This window comes from Rhinolophus ferrumequinum, chromosome 6 (assembly GCF_004115265.2).
Source record: "Rhinolophus ferrumequinum isolate MPI-CBG mRhiFer1 chromosome 6, mRhiFer1_v1.p, whole genome shotgun sequence".
NCBI lineage: Eukaryota > Metazoa > Chordata > Mammalia > Chiroptera > Rhinolophidae > Rhinolophus > Rhinolophus ferrumequinum.
In genome coordinates, this window is record NC_046289.1 from 50,642,066 (window position 1) to 50,662,742 (window position 20,677).

The window sequence follows — 20,677 nt, forward strand, 5'->3', positions numbered from 1 at the left end:
AGATGTTGAGAGGCAATGAAAACTTGCCAAAAGGACAGATAAATTCTGAGAACAGGAATCCATAAGTGAATTTACAAAGAAGTGATTCATAGCATAATTTACTAAATTCAATTTCTTTTCCATCAGTTTATGCCCCAAAGCCAAAACAATGAACTCTTTATGGTTAACTCTGCTCTGGTTTTGGTGATTTTTTTTTTCTTCCAAGTGGAGGGGTGGGGAGGGAGTAAAGAAGAGAGGTAGCGTATGGTATGGTGTGTGTTGTGTGTGTCTACACCAGTAACTGTTCTCTGAGTTGTGTCATACAGTCATTCAATGCGAAATTAACAACCTGTATTACTTGAGATGTTCCCACCAAGGGAGTACAAACTCACGTTCTATTTTGAACTGAGAAAAAGAGGAGTAAGTTCATGAAAAGAAAAAAATAACCAATACTATATTTTTTAACTAAAAAAAGGCAGCAAAATTAATACAAAGGACCAATAAAGAATGTTCTGAACTATATGCTATTTGATAAAATCATAATATAGTCTTTTACTCCCATAAAAATTATTGGCTGATCTAATAGACAAAGGAGGCAAGTTATATATTAGATATATCTATCTCCTTATCCACACTATGACTGCTTTGCTATTATACGTTGTTTTAATACTGAAACCATAATACTAGTCCCTCTTTGCACTGGATTCATTCAATCATTATATTGCTATGTTATAATGGGAGCATACCAATTAATTACCCCTGATATTAGGTTAGGATAACCTCTAGTAGTAAACCTTACATAAAAAAAGCACTAAAATAGCTAAACATGCTAACTTTCAACACTGAAAATTAGGGTTAGGATTTGGCAAATTAAATTATAAATTAAGTATATGTGAGCATAAGGGGAGTAAAAACCCATTAAGATAACTGAAACAACTTTGAAGAACTAGTTCTAAACTGGTTTAGGAAGTCATCATTATTGGTATGAATCTTCACTACCAACGATAAATATAAATACTTAATACATAAAATCTGATGATTAATTTTATAGAACTCTAAAGAAACAAGATTTTAAAAGAAATCAAAAAAACAGTTTTGTAGTTTTCTATAAAAGTTCGAGATTATCAGAAAATGAGCCAGAAATATGTTCAGTTTATCTTTTTTTCATATAATTATAAGTGGAAAAGAATTAACATTTGTACTACAGGGATAATACTTAAGGCATATTTTAATTTTTAATTCTCTTTTACCTGTATTTATTTTACTATGTACTAGTGCCAGAATAATCAAGTGCCTGAGAGGATACTCTCCTACTACCTCAAGGCTTTATAACCACCACTGCTTATAGCTAGACAGTATGGACACTATGCTTTGTTACATATTCTGAACAGTCAAAATTTCAATAGCAAGAAAGATATCTTCCCCAATAGGCATCATTCTGGGCTCGTCAGTACATTAGCTAAGTACCCCAAATAAACTAAATTTCTTAAAAAGAGATTTTTGCTCTTACAGGTATACTAGAAGCACACACTCAAATAAAAAGAAGGGAAGAGAACTTGATAAACATATTAGCAAATAGTAATTAACTTGTAGACTGATATCTGATTGAAAGAAGGAAGTTTTATTCAGAACAACTACTGTGAAACTGCCAAGACTTAAGCTCAACTTGTTTTAGGAGACTAGATATAAAAACATGAAAAAAGACCAATGGTCTCAGCCATAAAAAAAGGATGAAATCTTGCCATCTGCAACAACATGGATGGACCTAGAGGGTATTATGCTACGTGGAGTAAGTCAGACAAAGAAAAACAAACGTCATGATTTCACTTATATGTGGAATTTAGGGAACAGGATAAATGAACAAACAAAACGGAAAGAAGCTCATAGATACAGAGAGTACTTTGACGGTTGCAGATAGGGGCAGGTTGGAGGGATGAGTGAAGGGGAGAGGGAATTAAAAGGCACAAATTGGGAGTGGCCGGTTAACTTAGTTAGAACTAGGTTAACTCAGTTGGTTACAGCGCAGTGCTCTAACAACAAGGTTGCCGGTTCGATCCCCACATGGGTCACTGTGAGCTGTGCCCTCCACAACTAGATTGAAACAACTACTTGACTTGGAGCTGATGGGTCCCAGAAAAAACACTTAAAATAAGTAAAAGTTTAAAAAAAAAATAAAGAGACACAAATTGGTACTTACTAAATAAATGTCATGGGGAGGTAGAGTATAGCATAGGGAATATAGTTAGTAATACTGTAATAACTATGTATGGTGTCAGATGAGTACTGGATTTATCGAGTTGATCACTTTGTAAGTCTTACAAATGTCTAATCACTATGTTGTACACCTGAAACTAACATAATATTGTATGTCAACTGTAACTGAAAAAAGAAAAAAAAAAGACCAATGGTTACCGCAACCTACCCTGAAGAAACAATAAAGTTCAGGAGATAGCCTATTAACTATTATCAAAAGACGCATTTGAATTCTTGTTGACCCAGGGAATTGACGAAATAAATAATTACAGATAACTCACTAAAAATTCTAAAAGAGGCAAGTACAAATATAATGTTATCAGGGCACAGAAGAAAACAGGACCACGTACAAGGGACTTCCAGGATAAAAATCAAAGAATACTGAAAACTGCTGTTGTTGAACCGATAGTTCCAGCAGATCTATGGCGTGTATCAGGAGACACTGGATCAGCTTACTAACATTCTAAAAGCAGAATCACCACAGTCTTAACCCTCAAAGAATTCACAGATTGAGGAGAGTGACAAATACAGAATATAAGGCGCCAAAGGGAAGATAGTGCAAGACACTTAACCAAAGATGGTGACTGGAGAAGGCTTCAGGAAGGAATCCACAATTTGAAGGATAAGTAAGAGTCAGAACGGGAGATAAGAGTGTGTGTGGGGGCGGGGGGATAGATGAAGTAGAAGAGGCAAACCATTCTAAAATATAAGACAGTGGGCACACCTTGAAAAATTCTTACACCAGGAAAGTTACAGCATTATAGTGGCACTTTAGTTGGATCATCTAGTACTATTGTGTGAAAAATAGTTTGAAGTGGGCCAAAACTGTAGGCAGAAAAAAAATCAGTTAAGAGGTTACTGCCATATGAGGAAATACAATAGATAGTAAGGGATTAGTGATTAGAACAGGAAAAACACAAAATCCAGAATTAATGAATGACAAAATTGCTAGAATTTTGTTAAGCTTTGTGTAGGAATTAATCCAGTGCTACCACCATCCTAGTCCAAATGATCATAATCTTTTACCTGTGCTATTGCAAACTGCTCCTAATTAAGTTTCCTATTTTAACCAACAATTCATTTCTATGCAGTAACCTGGGTATATCCTAAAAAAATATAAATCAGAGTACAACCCTAAAAAATTTTCCAGTGCTTTCCAAATGTCTCAAAAATAAAATCCAAACTCTTTACCATAGCTTACAAGAACCTTTATGATCTCATGCCCCTCTTACTCTCTTATACCTCACCAATTTATTCACTAGATTGCAGCCAAACTGCCTTCTTTTTGTCCCTGAACATGAGCCTTTGCACTTTGTGTTCCCCAGGCCTAGCATGCTTTTTCCAAAGATTTTTTAAAGGCTAACTAGCTTCTGCTCACCATGCAGGTCTTGGCTTAAATGTCAACTCTTTGGAGGTCTTCTCTGACTGCTCAGTGGCAGCTGTGAGAGTGTGGCTTGCAGGCTTCCAGCTATGGAGAGCTCAATCGATCAAGAGCCCCAGCTGCTGTGCTCTGACATCCACCATGACATGTGCCTGAAGTCACATTTCCCATAGGCTGTTCCTGGCCAGTGACTGAGTGTGGCAAGTATACTAAGTCAGGCCTGTCCTTGGAGAAACAGGACTCCAATGGCTTTGGGTCTAGGACTCCCTGATGGCCTTGCTTGAAACTTCCTTGGACTTTACCCAACCCTCCTTTCTTCTCTTTCACTCGGAGTCAGACTTGCATGAACAGTATGACGACTCTGAGTCTTCTCCAGCTCCTTCCTCATTTTCTCGCCTGGGCATTCCCCCCTAATAAAATCCTTGCACACTGTGCACTGAGGAATAATACAGGCGGACCTCAAAGATACCGCAGGTTTGGTCTACACCCCTGCAATAGAGTACAGCAATAAAGCAAGTCACACTCACTTTCTGGTTTCCCAGCGCATATAAAAGTTATGTTTACACTATATTGTATTCTGTTAAAGTGTGTAATAGCATTGTGTCTAAAAAAGAATGTACATACCTTAATTAAAAAAATATTTCATTACTAAAAAATGCTAACTATCATCTGCGCCTTCAGCAAGTTGTAATCTTTTTGCTGGTGGAGGGTCTTAACTTCAATTTGTAAAAAAAAAGCAGTATCTGCAAAGTGCAATAAAGTGTAGGGCAATAAAATGAGGTACGCCCGTACCAAGAGTGAAACGGCAACACACAGAGTAGGAGAAAATATTTCCAAATCATATACCTGATACCCAGAATATATAAAGAACTCCTAGAACTCGTAACAACCACAACAACCACCTGATTAAAAATGGGCAAAGGACCTGAATAGTCATTTCTCCAAAGTAGATGTAAAAATAGCCAAAAAGCACATGAAAAGACACCTCAATGACTTCACTAATCATTAGGGAAAGTTAAGTCGAAAATACAACAAGATGCCATTTCACAGCCATTAGGATGGCTATTATCAAAAAAACCCCCCAAAATAACAAGCGTAGGTAAGGATGTAGAGAAACTGGAACCTTCGTGCACTGCTGGTAGGAATGTAAAATGGTGCAGGAGCTGTGGAAAACGGAATGACAATTCCTCAAAAAATTAACACAGAGTTACTGTATGATTCAGCAGTTCTATTTCTTGGTATATACCTAAAAGAAAGCGGGGACTCAAACAGATATTTGTACAAACATGTTCATGGGATACATGTAATGAAAAATTATTCAGCCTTAAAACGAAAGGAATCCCTACAAAACCTTGCACACAGATGTTTATAGCAGCTTTATTCTTAATTGGCAAAACTTGGAAGCAACGAAGATGTCCTTCAGGAGGTGAACAGATAAATACCCTCGTATACCCAGACAATGGCATATTGTTCAGTGCTAAAAAGAAAGGAGCTATCGAGCCATGAAAAGACCTGGAGGAACCTTAAATGCATATTTATTAAGTGAAGAAGCCAATCAAAAACACTACATGATTCCAACTACGTGACATTCTGGAAAAGGCAAAACTTTGGAGACAATAAAAAGATCAGTGGTTGCAGGGCAGGGGGTGGGAGGACGATGAATAAGCAGAGCAGAGAGGAACTTCAGGGGAGTGAAAATACTCTGCTATTGTGATGGAAATGTGCCATTATACATTTGTCCACACACCCAGAATAGACAACACCAAGAGTGAACCCAAGGCAAACTATGGACCTTCAAGTGATTATGACGGGTCAAGTTAGGTTCATCACTGGTAAAAAAACGTACCATTCTGGTGGTTGATGTTGATGATGGGAAGCCTATGATGTGTGGGGGCAAGGAAAATACGAGCAATCTCTGTACCTCCCTCTCAATTTTGTTGTAAACCTAAAACTGCTCTAAAACAAAGTCTTAAAAGAAAAAAAAAAGGAAATTCTGACACACGCTACAATATGAATGAAGCTTGATGACACAGTAAAATAAGCCTGTCACAAAAGGACAAATACTGTATGATTCCACTTATATGATGTGCCCAGAGGAGTCAAATTCACAGACAGAAAGAAGAATGGTGGCGGCCAAGGGCTAGGGGTGTAGGGAAATGGGAGTTAGTGTTAAATGGATATAGAGTTTCAGTTGGGGAAAATGAAAAAGTTTGGGACACGGAAGGTGGTGATGGTTGCATAACAATGTGAATGTATTTAATGCCAAATTGTATACTTAAAAATGGTTAAAATAGTAAATTTCATGTTATATATATATATTTTTTACAAGCCCTCCCCCCCAAAAAAAATCTTTGCACATTAAATCCTGCTGTGGTATCTGTTTCTCAGGACCTGAAATAACACAGACTCCATTTAAAGAATCAACCTTTCCCCATCATTCAACATCACATCTTGATTTTTGAAAGTACTTAAATTCCCTAACTGAAATGATCTTGTTAGCCTATTGACTATGTATTGCACAAGTCCCCTCACTAGAACGCAAGTTCCAAGAAAGCTGTCTGCCTTATTCACTGCTTGGTCTCTAGCCACTAAAACAGTTCATTGGAACATAGTAGGTACTCAATGAATAATTTTTAAATTGCATTAATCGGTAAAAGAATAAACGGATAAAAGTAGAAAATAACTGCTGTCTTTCCGGCCTGGGTAACTAAGAATATGGTGATGCCAATGCCTACGACAGGAGGAGAATCTGAAGAATGAAAATGACAATAACAACAAAATTATGTAACAATGTCTAAGGCTTCTTGAACATTTACCATAGCCCAATCTTCAGTTCTAGGAGCTCTAGAACCACAGAGGACTCTTATATTTGGGTATCCAACAGGCCCTTAAAAGAGTAAAAACGATCAAAAAGAGAACAGTTGGGAACCAAGAGATTTTCTCCTCTATAAAATTGGTAAGCTGATCTACATGGTACTTCTAGATTCATAGAAAGTATTAAATAGGAAAATGCTTGAATCTCCAAAAAAAATCTATGAAGACTATTTATGTCTCGGAAGGAATCAAGGTCCAGGGTTAAAAAATAAATCTTCAAACCAGAGAAGTAGCTGGATTCTGCTCGGACATGTTTTGTTTGGTCTGCACAACTTAGAAAAAAACAAACAAGAAAACTGATGGTTAAAGTTGCAACACTATAGGCATTCTCTTAAAATCAAGACCAAAACATGTCATCACCATATAATATTGTTCTGGAAAAGCTAGTCAAGTCATTCAAACAGAGAATGGATATAAATATTTTTTTGGTCATTATTTGCAGATGACATCAACAGATGAGAATGACAGGAAAACCACTGGAAAGAGTAAGACAGGGCAGTTATATATATGTTTACCTCAATCATACTCAAAAATCGATGACTTTCCTTTAAACAAACAGTAAGTAGCTAGTTAGAAAATATTATGAAACAAAATAATGCCGCTCACAACAGGGGTGAAAAGATTAATACCTTGTATCAAATTGAAAGAGACACACACACAGGACCTATGTGAAAATAATTATTATTATGTCAAGCATGCAAAAATTAATGGGAAATTTAATGTGACCCCAAAACATTAGCAAATTTTTTCAATTGTAAAACAGGAGAAACTTAGCATTGTACTTCTCTTCACTTTCAAAGATTTCCTGTCATTTGTAATCCCTCAGAACACTGTAGATCTATTCATAGTTTTATGATAAACAACTTCAAAATTTCTCCTTACTTTTTTTAGAAACGAAGCAAAATCTCTCTACCTCTGTTTAGAGAGGAGGAAGGGCAGGGAGTCTCACTGGATGACGCTACGATGATATAACGGGGAGTGTCCTATTATTTACTAGAGTCACACAGTCAATCTTATGGTTGCCATTTAAAAATCATTGAATTAAGAATGATTTATACAAAGACTGAAGGGATCAAGAGATCTAAATCCAAAGATGTGCACTCTATTCCTTAAACTAAACAGATACCCAAAGGGACAATGACGAGAGAGGAAGTGGACATAGGATACTCATGTGAGGAGATTCAGAGACATCCACCTTTCCATGTTGCTTTGGATAGTATCGCTCATAATATTAAAAGAAACAAAGGTACATACAATAGATTTTAAAACTGTCAGACTCTGTAAGCTGCCTTGTAAGAGGTCCGCCTATGATCACTATCTCCTCCGAGAGCTAAAGGGGAACTGAAAAGCATAGAGAGCATCCTATTTACTCGTATATTCAGACTTTCACATGGGTTCACTATCCTCAGCTAAGGCTTAATTAGTATGTGCATGAAGAGTTTTGTGCCCCCGAGTACAAACTTGACCTGAAATGACTTACGGTAAAAACTAGCTGATTGACCAAATTACTGAGAGGAAGGCTTCAAGACTAAGAAATCTTATATTTTCAAAATATCCTAGGAAACTAGAGAAAATGAACCAAAAACCCTTTATCAAATCTGAGAAATATGGGAAAATAAGGAAAATGAAACAGTCAAAGGATACTGACTGATAAACAGGGAAGGTGATTTTCCACATTTAAGTGGGATCACTGACAAAAAAGGAGTAAAAATAGTCAAGCAAAAATAAGTGTCATTCACTTGTGTACTAAAAAGACCTGGGTTCAAGTCTTGACTGTCCCTGACTAGCTAGCTGTATAATTTTGGGCAGATTACTTAAACTCTCTAGGACTGTCTTATCTATAAAATTGGGATAATAACAGTATCTACCTTGTAAAATTGCTTTAAGGATTAAATGAGAGTACCCAGCAGAGTACATGGCATAATGACTATTATCATTAATTAATGTCTTTTCTAGAGGAGCAGCTGCATACACACAATATATAATGTTTAAGACCTCCCTTATACCTAGAAATAAAGGAAATCAACTGTTTCGATAGAACCTTAAAGTACAAAAATAAAGGACTAAGTTTCTTTGGCACAAAATCTATAAAAGCAAATAACTCTACAGACTCTACTGTGGAAGATTAAAGTTTTGGGAGCCGGATATTTCAGCTCTGTAATTTCTAATACTAGACATTCTACTTTAAGAAGGTAAATTAAATATCTCTCAAATAACAGGTTTTTATTACTCAATGAACATAATTAATTTCTTGTTTGTCTTGTTTAAAGTAGTCTAGAATCCCTAAGTATTAGTCATCAGAGAAAAACACACCTAACATCTCCTATCAGTACAAACTGGGTGGAGTTCAATATATTATAGTGTGTACTGCGTTAGCCATGATTGTGTTATATCAGGGCCAGTAGCAAAATGAAGGGTGTGTCTATCCTGGCAAGCCTGAAAAGTGCCAGGGAGTCAGTTTAAACAGGTTAGAAAGGCAGTTTTACAAATCATAGGGCACACTGCACAAATGTGTAACACTTCTGGTATGGAACCTGGACTCTGGAATTTATATTGCAACATGACATATGAGATATAAAGATATTGCTAATTATCTATTACAAAAAATATATTCTATCAAGAAAAGCTAAGAGAATCAACCAAAAAAGACCTACATGCAAAAAAATGACAACTGTACAAAAGGATATAAAAGACAATCCTCATAAGTCGAGACACCTCATTTCTGGAGGAGCAAAGACTTCTAACTGGCTCTGTTATAAATTGGAAGTCATAATTTTTTAAAATATAAAACATAAATACCATCACCATGGACATGTTAGGCCTTTACAAATATTGTATTTTTTCAAATACTCTGAATACATAAACCTAAAAATTCATTCAAATTCATATTGTTGGCATTTAGTTTCTCATTTTGTTCACTGGATCTTTCAACATTTAATTAAAAATAATAACTGAACAGTTATATAAACAACCGAGGAGGGTAGAAGTGAAAAAGAAAATTTGAACTCAGGTGTTTTTTCCTTTTTTTATGAAGCTTTAATTTTTACAAATAAGATAAAATTAGGGTATATCCATAAAATAAACTGCTAAGCAACCTATTTAAATGAGGTAGGTTCCATATAAACTGACACAGAAAGTAAATAACTTTTTCAAAGCAGGTTGCAAATAAGGCTGTTCTAATGTGATCTTTTTTGTAAACTACATTTATGTACACATGGTGAAAATACACACATAGTTTGGGATTGAAATTATAGGGTGGAGATTTACAGCACTGGGTTAGGAGCTTTCACCTTTTGTGTTACAAATTTTTGTATAGTCTGAATTTTTTATAAAATAATCATTTGCCACTTTTGAAATCAAAGTACAAAGATTTTTTTAAAGGAATAAAAATAAAACAGCTTTGAGAAGAAGGTCAATAATCTAATTTAAAAACTTAGAACAATCAGGGGAACACTTAAGAAGAGACTGATGAATTTTGGTCTGAAGAAGTCTTGCAGCTTCTGATTTGGTCTAATGGAATGCTGTCTTTGGAAAGTTCGTTCACTTAGAATGCTCACTCTAAGGGTAGACAGCCACCCTAAGAAGTCCAACTGAGACCTCTAATCTGTGAAGAAGCTCAAATTACCCACTTGGAGAAAGAGAGATGTCTGACCAATACCTCAATGTTCCAGCCTTCTTGAGTATCTAACCGAATTGATATTGAACCTTCAGACTAAGTTCCAGACAACATCTGACTGTAACTGCATGAGTGATCCCAGCTGAGCCCACTAAATCCACAGAACCATGAAAAACAATAATTGTTTTAAGCTAATAAAAAAAAGTAATAATTATAACAGAATATGTTTTATTTTTCCACTGGAGTAGGACATAACTGTTAAAAATAGATTGCTATAAAAATCATATATATGCCTATGATTTTTATGGGAATCTTAACTAGGCATAAAATTCCTCCTTAGTGACCAGAAATGACGACCAATCCTGGACAGCATAATGACAGAATAGGGCAGAAACTGAAATATGCCATATGACTGTTGGCAAATTTCCATGGAGTTGTCAAATTTGAAGTTGATTATGCTTTTTAGTTGTTGACACTAGTGTACGGATCTAGGCATGTTGTTTCCGAACTTACCTTTATGAAAAAATTTTAATGCTTGGAAAGTAATCACTTACCATCAAACCATTTCACAAAATCTTTCATCATTAAAAATATAGCAATTATTATTGTTGGGTTAACTGAAAAGTGCCAGTACGAAGTCAAAAAATAATGTAAAAGGAAAACAATCTTTCACTCTTGATACTACTTCAAGTAATCAATCTGCCTACTTTCAAAGCTTCAAATTTACAAACTACTTTTAGAGATTACTGTTATTTAAACACCTGGTTTCCAACACTGAGCTTCAAGCAGCCTCCAGGTTTCCTTGGAGATTAGAACTTGATGAATTCAGAGTTCTTTTTCAAAGTGACAAAAGCCAACTTAAAGACGATTAATATTTTTAAAAATGGAAAGATATGTGCTTTAACATGCCTAATATCTTATCAAAATTTAAGAAGGTGCACGACCTAAATGTAGAATTAAACCATACTGCTAAGTAAGATCTTAAACCCTTACAGGAGCACATAGAACATTTGAACTAATTTTTGTCAATAATTTTAAATAACTTGGGTCTTTTTCTTATGAATAAGCAGTGACATATGTTGAATGATCCTAAAGAAGGAGAAATCAAAATCAAAAATACAAAAATAAGAATTACTGTGGCTTACATAAGACTCTTTGAAGAGAACCACCTCAAGGAAGCAGTGAGTGCCTGCCTCTTTGTGAGAAGCAGGAACTATCTGAAACAAATTATGGTGGACTAACAAAGTCAAGATGAAAATTATTGATTGATATATGCCCAGTTACTCAAATAATTTAAAAATAACTACTTTGTATGCTGAATCTATGTGCAGAGATATAAGTAAGATCATAGAGTCCTATTCTTCAACAAGCTTATAACTTAGTATGACAGAAAAAATGTAAATAACCAAAATATAGAATGCTATAAATAAGGATATAAAAGCACTCTATAGGAACACAAAGAAGGAAGCAATTGGTGTTTCTGGTAAATGCTTTATAGACAAGGTGACATCCATGTTAAGCCATGAAGGATGCACAAGGTGATGGTAGGCAAAGAAAACCCTTCATTTTAAACAATGCTGAGACATGACAAGAAATGGGAGTCTTATGTTGGGTGTCTTTTTTGTTTTGTTTTTTGTTTTCTTCATGGGAGAAAATAAGCTTGAGTCAAATCATAAAGAAGTGAGGAGTTAGATGTTTCTGCTTAACACAGTTAAGGAACATTTAACTGAGCAGCTGTCGACAGGAATAGACTAGAGGGACAGTCAGAGAGACCAGGGAGAAAGTTTGGAGTTACGGGAGGCAAAGGGTGGTTCTAGACGGGGAAGGGTAGAGCGAAGTACAAGGCAGGAGAGATGAACAAGAGAGTCATTTCAGACAAAGAAATAAGATATGAAAACAGAAAAAAGCCAAGGACAATTCTGAGGCCTTCTGATTGGGTATCTGGAAAGAAACATAATTCATTGATGGAAATAAAGTTAATTGGAAAGAGAATGCAGGGATTCATTTTTGGATTTTTAGATTTTGAAATAATAGTAAGACAATAAGATGGAAATACGCCTATAATAGCATCAGGTCTGAAAATTAGATTTTAGCATTACCGACTTGGAGAAAAATAAAATCACTAAAGTCAATAAATTATCTACTTCCATCAAAATGGAATTCTGAATATAGAGAACAAATAGCTAAAAGTATGGGGGGAAAGTACTGTAAAGTAAGGCAGCAAAAAACAAAACAAAACAAAACAAACCCCTAGGAAACAGTAACAAAGTCTGAGAGAGGAGAAAATCTGAGAAGTCCAAGCCCTGGATGCCATTCTCCTGCCTTTGTTTTTAGGCTGCTGCTATGTTCTTTAAATCATCTTGACCATTGCCAAATATTTTTGATTAAAATATTTTTTTTTTACTTCAATTAGCCCAATAATAACTACCTGGCAATTCCTTCTTATACCTATTTGCTCCTTCCTCATAGTAAAAGACCCAAATATTTATTTCCTCAAGCCCTCTCTACTCCTTTTACATATTTTCATTTTAAGAAAATGACTAACGCCACCTTTTAACTTCAGAGAAAATAGAGGCTATCAACAACAAACTCCAACATCTTCCTTCCCTTTACCCAATCTTTAACTTTTTAATTTATACCAGGATCCACCTCTTATCAAATATGCCATCCTGTACTGAAAAATATATTCGATAAAAAGCATCGCTTTGGGGGCCGGCCGAGTGGCTCAGGCGGTTGGAGCTCCGTGCTCCTAACTCCGAAAGCTGCCGGTTGGATTCCCACATGGGCCAGTGGCTCTCAACCACAAGGTTGCCAGTTCAATTCCTCGAGTCCCACAAGGGATGGTGGGCAGCGCCCCCTGCAACTAAGATTGAACTTGGCACCTTGAGCTGAGCTGCCCCTGAGCTCCCGGATGGCTCAGTTGGTTGGAGCGTGTCCTCTCAACCACAAGGTTGCTGGTTCAACTCCCAACAAGGGATGGTGGGCTGCGCTCCCTGCAACTAGCAACGGCAACTGGACCTGGAGCTGAGCTGCGCCCTCCACAAGTAAGACTGAAAGGACAACAACTTGACTTGGAAAAAAGTCCTGGAAGTACACACTGTTCCCCAATAAAGTCCTGTTCCCCTTCCCCAATAAAATCTTTAAAAAAAAAAAAAAAAAAAAAGGTATCCCTTTACTCAAAAAAGAACTTAACTGGAAACTTTATGCTGCCCAACCAAAAGCCACTATAATCAGCTGTTAAATTGATTAACATAACTTCATATTCTCTTGTACCTACTTTCTCAGCATGGAAGGAAGGGAGTGGGAGGGTGGAGGGGCTGATTTACTAAATCAGGGCTGCATCTCCAGAATTGATCAGAGTTGGGCCAAAATATGCCCTGAAGCCTTCAACAAGTGAGCTAGAACCACAAACTACAGAATTAAGCCATTTTGGAACAAATGTTGTTTTTTGCTGGTATCACACTTGGCCTTAAACCTTATACTATCACAAAAGCAAATATTTATGTTAAAATGTGGCATCTTTCATCATTCAGTTACTTATAATTCCCTAGCTCAAATAACTCCCCTTTTCTTTCTATAAGGCAGTAATAACTACTCCATGTTATCATGGAAGTCAGATTTCTAGCAACTTCAACTATTGGGAACACAGCCTAAGGGAAAATGGTTCTCTCAAGGGTCAAAATAATTGTCAGTTCAATGCACTTCAACACTCAGAGACTATTTATTTTTACATAATTCTAATAAGCCTTGTTGTCTAGATTCCAGGCATAACAGATAGCACTTAATGACAATTAAAAGACAGAAGAACTAAGGCATTTGTCCCAAAAACTAAAAAGTCAGCAGATTGTGTAGATTCAGTAACATTACTTATATGAGCAGATGCTCAGGACAGTAATATACTACAGCACAGAATAAAAGCTGGTGTTCAGAATCATAATTCTGAGCCATCCAGACAGACAATTCTCAGTTTAGAAAAAAAGAAAGAGAACACGTATATATCATGCTTTAGGCATATTTATACTTATTAATAATAGTTAGTTGCTTACCAGGATTAAATGACAAGATGCCAATGGTGACTAACAAGTATCATCTCAGTTTTTATTGAAAATGTACAAAACAAGATGAAAATTTCAATAGTATAAAAAAAACTGCATTTAAATTCATAAAAATGATAAAAGAATAAAAATTTAAAATACTATACAATATACTTGCAAAATATAAAACTACATTCCTACATTCAAATACGCAAAGAGCTTCTTCAAAATGATAAGGAGGAAAACAGATGACTTCTATCTTACCTGTTCTGAGAACTTCATAAAGCAAAATAATGAAATGAAAAAAAAAGTTCAGGTTTGCTATTTAAAAACTTTGGTCTCTAGTGGGTGCCAATCCTCAAACCTAAGGCTAAATAAAGGTAGGAGAATAAAGGCTGAGCTATAGAATTTTTAAAAGAAATCAGGAAGTTCAGCAAACCTTGTTAACATCACTGGCTCCTCCTCCAACTGCTGTGACAAGGACGAGACGAAAATCTTTTCTTAGCGCTGCAGCTGCCATTTCAAATCAGGTTTTACAAGAGAATTTAGCAATAAACTCTTTCCTAGATACAGGTCCATCTATTATTTTCTAAAATGTTTAACAAAGTTTAAAGGCAAAAATACATTTAAAAGTTCCAATTTCCATTACTTGGAACCAAATTCCAGCCAAAGCAATTGGAAAGAGGCTCCAACCTCCCTCACCCTTTCTCTACTTGCCCGTTTGTAACTGACTTCTATGATTAAAACAGAGAGAGAGAGAGAGAGAGAACTAGCATTATGGCAACCAGAGTTAAGAAGGGAATAAAGCAGTGATGGCAAAATACTACTAATGTTATCAATGATAGCGAAGACGATGACGATGAAGATGACGATGAAGATGACGATGATGGTAAGCATAGGCTCCAGGAAGTCTGCAATTCCTGTTAGCAGAAGTTCTCAAATACACCTGTTTGTAGGTTACCTGATGACACCTTTTATTTTTGCATCCAAAGAGTTCATTTTTTCTCAGGTTCAGAGTAAAATAGAAGAATCTAATGACTTTTCCCTATTTGCTGGCCCCTAAAACAAGCATACATTTTCTAGCTTTCTAACTTAACTTTTCTCTTTTCAAACACTGAGAAGTGCTTTTAAAAAGCTGCTTTTCATGACTCCATCGTGGAAAACAATGTATATACACATAGATATTACCAAGTATTATAATACAAATATGTGATGCTAAAACCCTTTACCACTCATCCAAATATTCAGGTTCAGACTTTCCAGGCATTTTACATCGGAATTGATGAGTCAAGTAAAAAGGGCACTAGGACCCAGCACTCAGACTCTGATTTTTAATACCATTCTTCAATAAAAAGGAACAGGGCTCCTTAGAGAAATGGCTGATTCTAGCTAGGGCTGTGGTATGCAAGGAAAATACAAGATCAGCCTGGAACATTGTGTAGTGCTAGAAAGTAAAGAACATAAAAAGCAAAAGGATAGGGACATGTCAAAGGGACACTGGAGCAAACCTGAAAGAGCTCCCAATGGCCAAAGCTAGACAATTGTAGCAGCAAAATAAATAACAAAGTATTGGATTCTACCTCAAAATAAATATCCATCAGTCCATACTGATATAGATAAATGATTGAATGAATAAGTAAGTGGGAGCGAGATAAATATTCTTTACAGAAGAATTCCGAAGGATGTATGTAGATACATCCCTCCAAGAGGTGGGACTTGGTCCCCCTTTTAGTGACTTGTTTCCAAAGAACAGACTAAGGGGAAAAGGAGAGGAACGTTCCAGTTACAGTGGAGAAACCTGGCCAGTTACACTACTTTGACCAGGTGACCAAGGGTAGTATCATCAATCACAAGTCATGTTGCTAACAAGGGCACTTCATCTCTGGGGTATTCTTCCCCGAAACCCACAACCGCAGTCACACCACTGAGAAAACCACCAAGCGAACCCAAATTGAGAGACATACAAAATACCTGATGAGTACTCCTCAAAAGTGTTAGGACCATGAAAAACAAAGAACGACTGAGGAACTCTGAGCCCAGAGGAGACTACATTCAAATAACATCTAGAGTTTAGCTAATAGTAATGTACCAGCGCTAGTTTCTTAGTTATAACAGATGTACAATAGGTAAATGTTAACAGGGGAAACTGAGGGAGGGGTATATGGAAATTCTGTGTACCATCTTTGCCACTTTTCCCTAAATGTAAAAACTACTGTAAAATAAAAGCTGTATTATTTCTTTTTTTAAGGGAAGGGGGCACTAAGGTAGTACTTGCAAATTTCCTCCAATCCCTAGAAAAAGGAGGAGACAAATGAGTGACATGGATCTCACTCTGCTCTCCAACCTCAGCATCCCTTTGCTACTGCCAATAATATCTGCAAAATCTTACACTGGATTACTGGGGTGGGGTGGAAGGGGTGGGGGGGAGTAGGAATCTAAAGCTAGGACTACCATGGGGAAAAACGGCGCCTGAAACCATCTGGTCACTTCACTGAGAGAGCACGGCTTTTATCTGTATACCTCAGGAAATTATGTATAATTCATGGAATGTCTATAGAGAAATTACTGAATGGTGTCACCTTTCCAAATTACCACTGGGAGTTTGGCAAGTAAACACTGTTTCTTGCATTAAAATGTTCATCAATCATCATTAATAGCCAATATGTACATAAAGCATACATACACGTACCCAAGTGTATAGGTATATGTGTGTGTGTGTTTTATCAATTTTTTTGTGACACAGTGTAAAGAAAGGAAAACCTATTATTAAATGAGAACAGCTAGGTAGTACTTCAAAGAACTAAAGGCTACAGGGTCTTAATCATTAAATACTACAATTACCTACATGGGAATTAAAACAAAATACTAGAATTAAGCCACTTGTTCTTATACAAGCTAGGAAATCTTTGGTCCCAACTTTGACAACCCTGGTTTAGTGTTGGACCATAAGAAATCATATTAGCTGGAACATATACCAAATCAAAGTGTCCACATGTTTTGGACCAAACTTGTCCCCTTCAAAATTCTTCTATTGAAATCCTAACCCTCAGTACCACTGAGTGTGACTATATATGAGGTAATTAAGGTTCAATGAGGTCGTATGAGTGGTACTGATCCAACCTGACTGGTGTCCTTCCTTTGTAAGAGGAGGTGATCTGGACACACACAGAGATGCAGAGAAAAGACCATGTGAGGACACAGTAGGAAGGTGGCCATATGCAAACCAAGGAGAGAGGCCTCAGGAGAACCTGCCCACACCTTGTTCTTGGACTACCTGCCCACACCTTGTTCTTGGACTAATCTCCAGAACTATGAGAAAACAGATTACTGTTGCTTAAGCCACCCAGTCTGTGGTATTTTGTTATGGCAGCCCTAGCAAGCGAATATACCATGCAATCAACATTTCCTGAATATCTTAAATATGTTAGATTGTCCCAAATATTGTAAATACAAAGATGAATAAGATATAGGCCTATCCTTAATAAGTTACAGTCTAGCAGTCAGGGAGACACATCAGTAGGTAATTAAAATACAAGTAAGTGTTATGATAGAGGTATGCATTGAAACAAATTAGGGTAGAACTTAATTCAATTCTGAAGGGGAGGGTATACCAGGGAAGGTTTTTCAGAAAGAATAAAAGGAAAAAGTAAAATGGGAAGAAATGAGACTTAATTACCCTATTTTCCATGGCAGAGATTCTTTGAATGAACTACACATGTAATGATGAAGTGAACCTGCAAATGTATAAAATCAGTTTCTGAAAGACAACATATGATCTCGTGATAGGCAACATATAACGTTCAAAGATGCCATTCCACTTCAAACAACTATTTGTCTAGAATTATTATTAGGAACAGAAAGGGGAAATAAGATGACTTCATGGGATACTTTTCAGTATATGAAAGACTAGACAAAGTTTCACAAAATTATAAAATTTCCCCCAGAATTCAATGCAATTTAATAATGGAGGGAGGAATCTGCATTACAAGAACTAAAGTCCTATGTTCCTCTTTAACCTTGACGCTAAGCTCCCTACCTCTCTCATCAGGCAATATAGTCTCAACTTCATTACCCTTCAGTGGGAGAGAAGAACTGTAAGCTATAATATACTTCAAAGTTAAAACAGAATAAAGATCAATCCCAAAACATTTCTAGAAATGAATAATCAGCAATATAAAATGAGGTACATGCTTAAAAATGAGCCTACAACATGCATTCCAAAATCTGTTTTTAGGCATGATTTCACATGAAGGCGTGATGGAATGCTCACTATATTCTCAAATGACACAAAGCTGAAAAGGGGATGACATGTAAACTGAATAACAAACTCAGGACCTGAAGACGAAAGCTTAGAATTATTAGCAAAATCATTTAAAAATAAAAACTTTAATAAATATAAAGTACTATCACTAAGTTTACCTTACATACTAATAAAGACATATGGTCAAATATATGGTGATGGAAGGAGAACTGACTCTGGGTGGTGAACACACAATGGGATTTATAGATGATGTATTACAGAATTGTACACCTGAAATCTCACTAGTGATTTAGTGAAATCACTAAATGTAATTTCACTAACAATTGTCACTCCAATAAATTAAAAAAAAAACAAAAGACATATGGGAAGAATTTCTTTAAATGTTTTTCACTAAACAATTTGCTGAAGTCAATAATGGGATAATATTCAGAGAAATTTACTCACAAATGCTGCAAGTTGTAATTTTGATCTAACACTATAAAAACAGTGTATGATACAGCCATCTTTTTTCACACTGAAATATCAAAGTTTTCTGGTTTGAATTTATCAAAATTTAAAGACTTTTTTCATAAATCACCACCATCTGGTCGCTTTTATAACAGCAGAATGGAGTAAAGTGAGTTCTAGCATCTTCCCTCACAGCAATACTCACCCTCACAAGGATTATTCTCTAGATATAACCCCAAAACGTGAACAAAGAAATCCACCCCGCACCGCCAAAACTAGTAACATGAAAAGTAAGATGTATAACAATAACACAAAGCACAGGAGGGAAATAAACAGAAGTATATTGTTATAAGTTTCTTATACATAAAATAGTCTGTATTCCTTGAAGGCAGACTCTGGAAAGTTCAAGATGCATAGTGTAAACCCTAGAACAACCACAGAAGATAAAAAAGTAAAACAAGAATAGCTAGTAAGCCAACAGTGGAAATAAAATGTAATGTCCAAAAAAAGAAAAAAAGAAAACAAACAAACAAACAAAAAAACCCCTCAAGCCTAAAGGGAAAAGGAAAAAAAAGAAACAGAACAGATGAGACAAATAAAAAACAAACAGCAAGATGATAGATTAAAACACAACCATATCAAAACAAGGTGCTATTGGCATAAAAATAGACTGGAGAGTCCAGAAATAGACACATACATATCATCAAATGATTTTCAACAAGACTGCCAAGATAATAGGGAAGGAACAATCTTTTCAACGAATGGTGTTTTAGTACAACTGGTGAGCCATGTGGAAAAAAATCTCAACCCCTACCTCACACCAGACACAAAAATTAACTCAAAAAGGATCACAAACTTAAACCTAAAAGCTAAAATTATTATTAAACTTCTAAAAGAAACAGCAGAAAATTTATGTGCTCATACCATGTGCAAAGATTTTGTAGAACACACACAAAAAAAACCTAACCATTTTTTAAAAATTGTAAACTGGATTTCATCAAAATGAAAACCTTCTACTCTTCAGAAATACCACTAAGAAAACAAAAAGACAAGCTAGTGAGTTAAATACAAAGAAAATTACATATACACATATACAATTCACATGTACCGGGGGTGCCAAAAAACTGCATACAAGTGGACACTTTGGTCAGCGTTGCTCAAACAGTAGTTCGTCATAATCAGAAGCGTCTGGACGCAGATAGTAACCACTTTGAGCACCTCTTGTAATTGCAGAAATCAAGCGTGACTTGTATTCATCTTTTGTTATCAGTATATATTGAGTATTACAATTTTAATAGTTTTTTCTTTCTTAAAATGTGTATACATGTTTTTGGCACCCCCGTCTAGACACACACACACACACACACACACACACACACACACTCACACACTACTTGAATCCAGAATATACTCGTATCAAATACTATGTGTACACCTGAAACTAACGTAATACTGTATGTCAACTATACTTAAAAATAAAAAATAAAATGCAATAGGGAAAACATTTGAAGAGCAAAACAACCTAGACACAAAAGAGTAATTCATACTATATAATCCTATTTATATGAAGTCTAGAACAAAAAAACCTAACCCATAATGTTAAAAATCGGATCAGTGGTTGCCTGGGGCAGGAGATGGGGTAACTGGTAGCAAAAGAGAAAGAAAGAACTTTCTAGGGTGATGGAATGGAATGTTTTATGTCCTGATTGGGGTGCTGGTTACATGGATATATAGATTTGCCAAAACTCATACTGTACAGTAAAATGTGTGGCTTACATTGTATATAGATTATACCACAATTAAATTGATTTTTAAAATACGTTCCAAACAGA

At 35.9% G+C, this 20,677-nt stretch overlaps 1 protein-coding gene across 9 annotated transcripts in view; it reads right to left on the reverse strand.

Annotated features, from left to right (window-relative positions):
* RNF111 (ring finger protein 111) overlaps positions 1 to 20,677 on the reverse strand; it is an 83,875-nt gene that overhangs the window by 51,042 nt on the left and 12,156 nt on the right. The window lies entirely within an intron of this gene.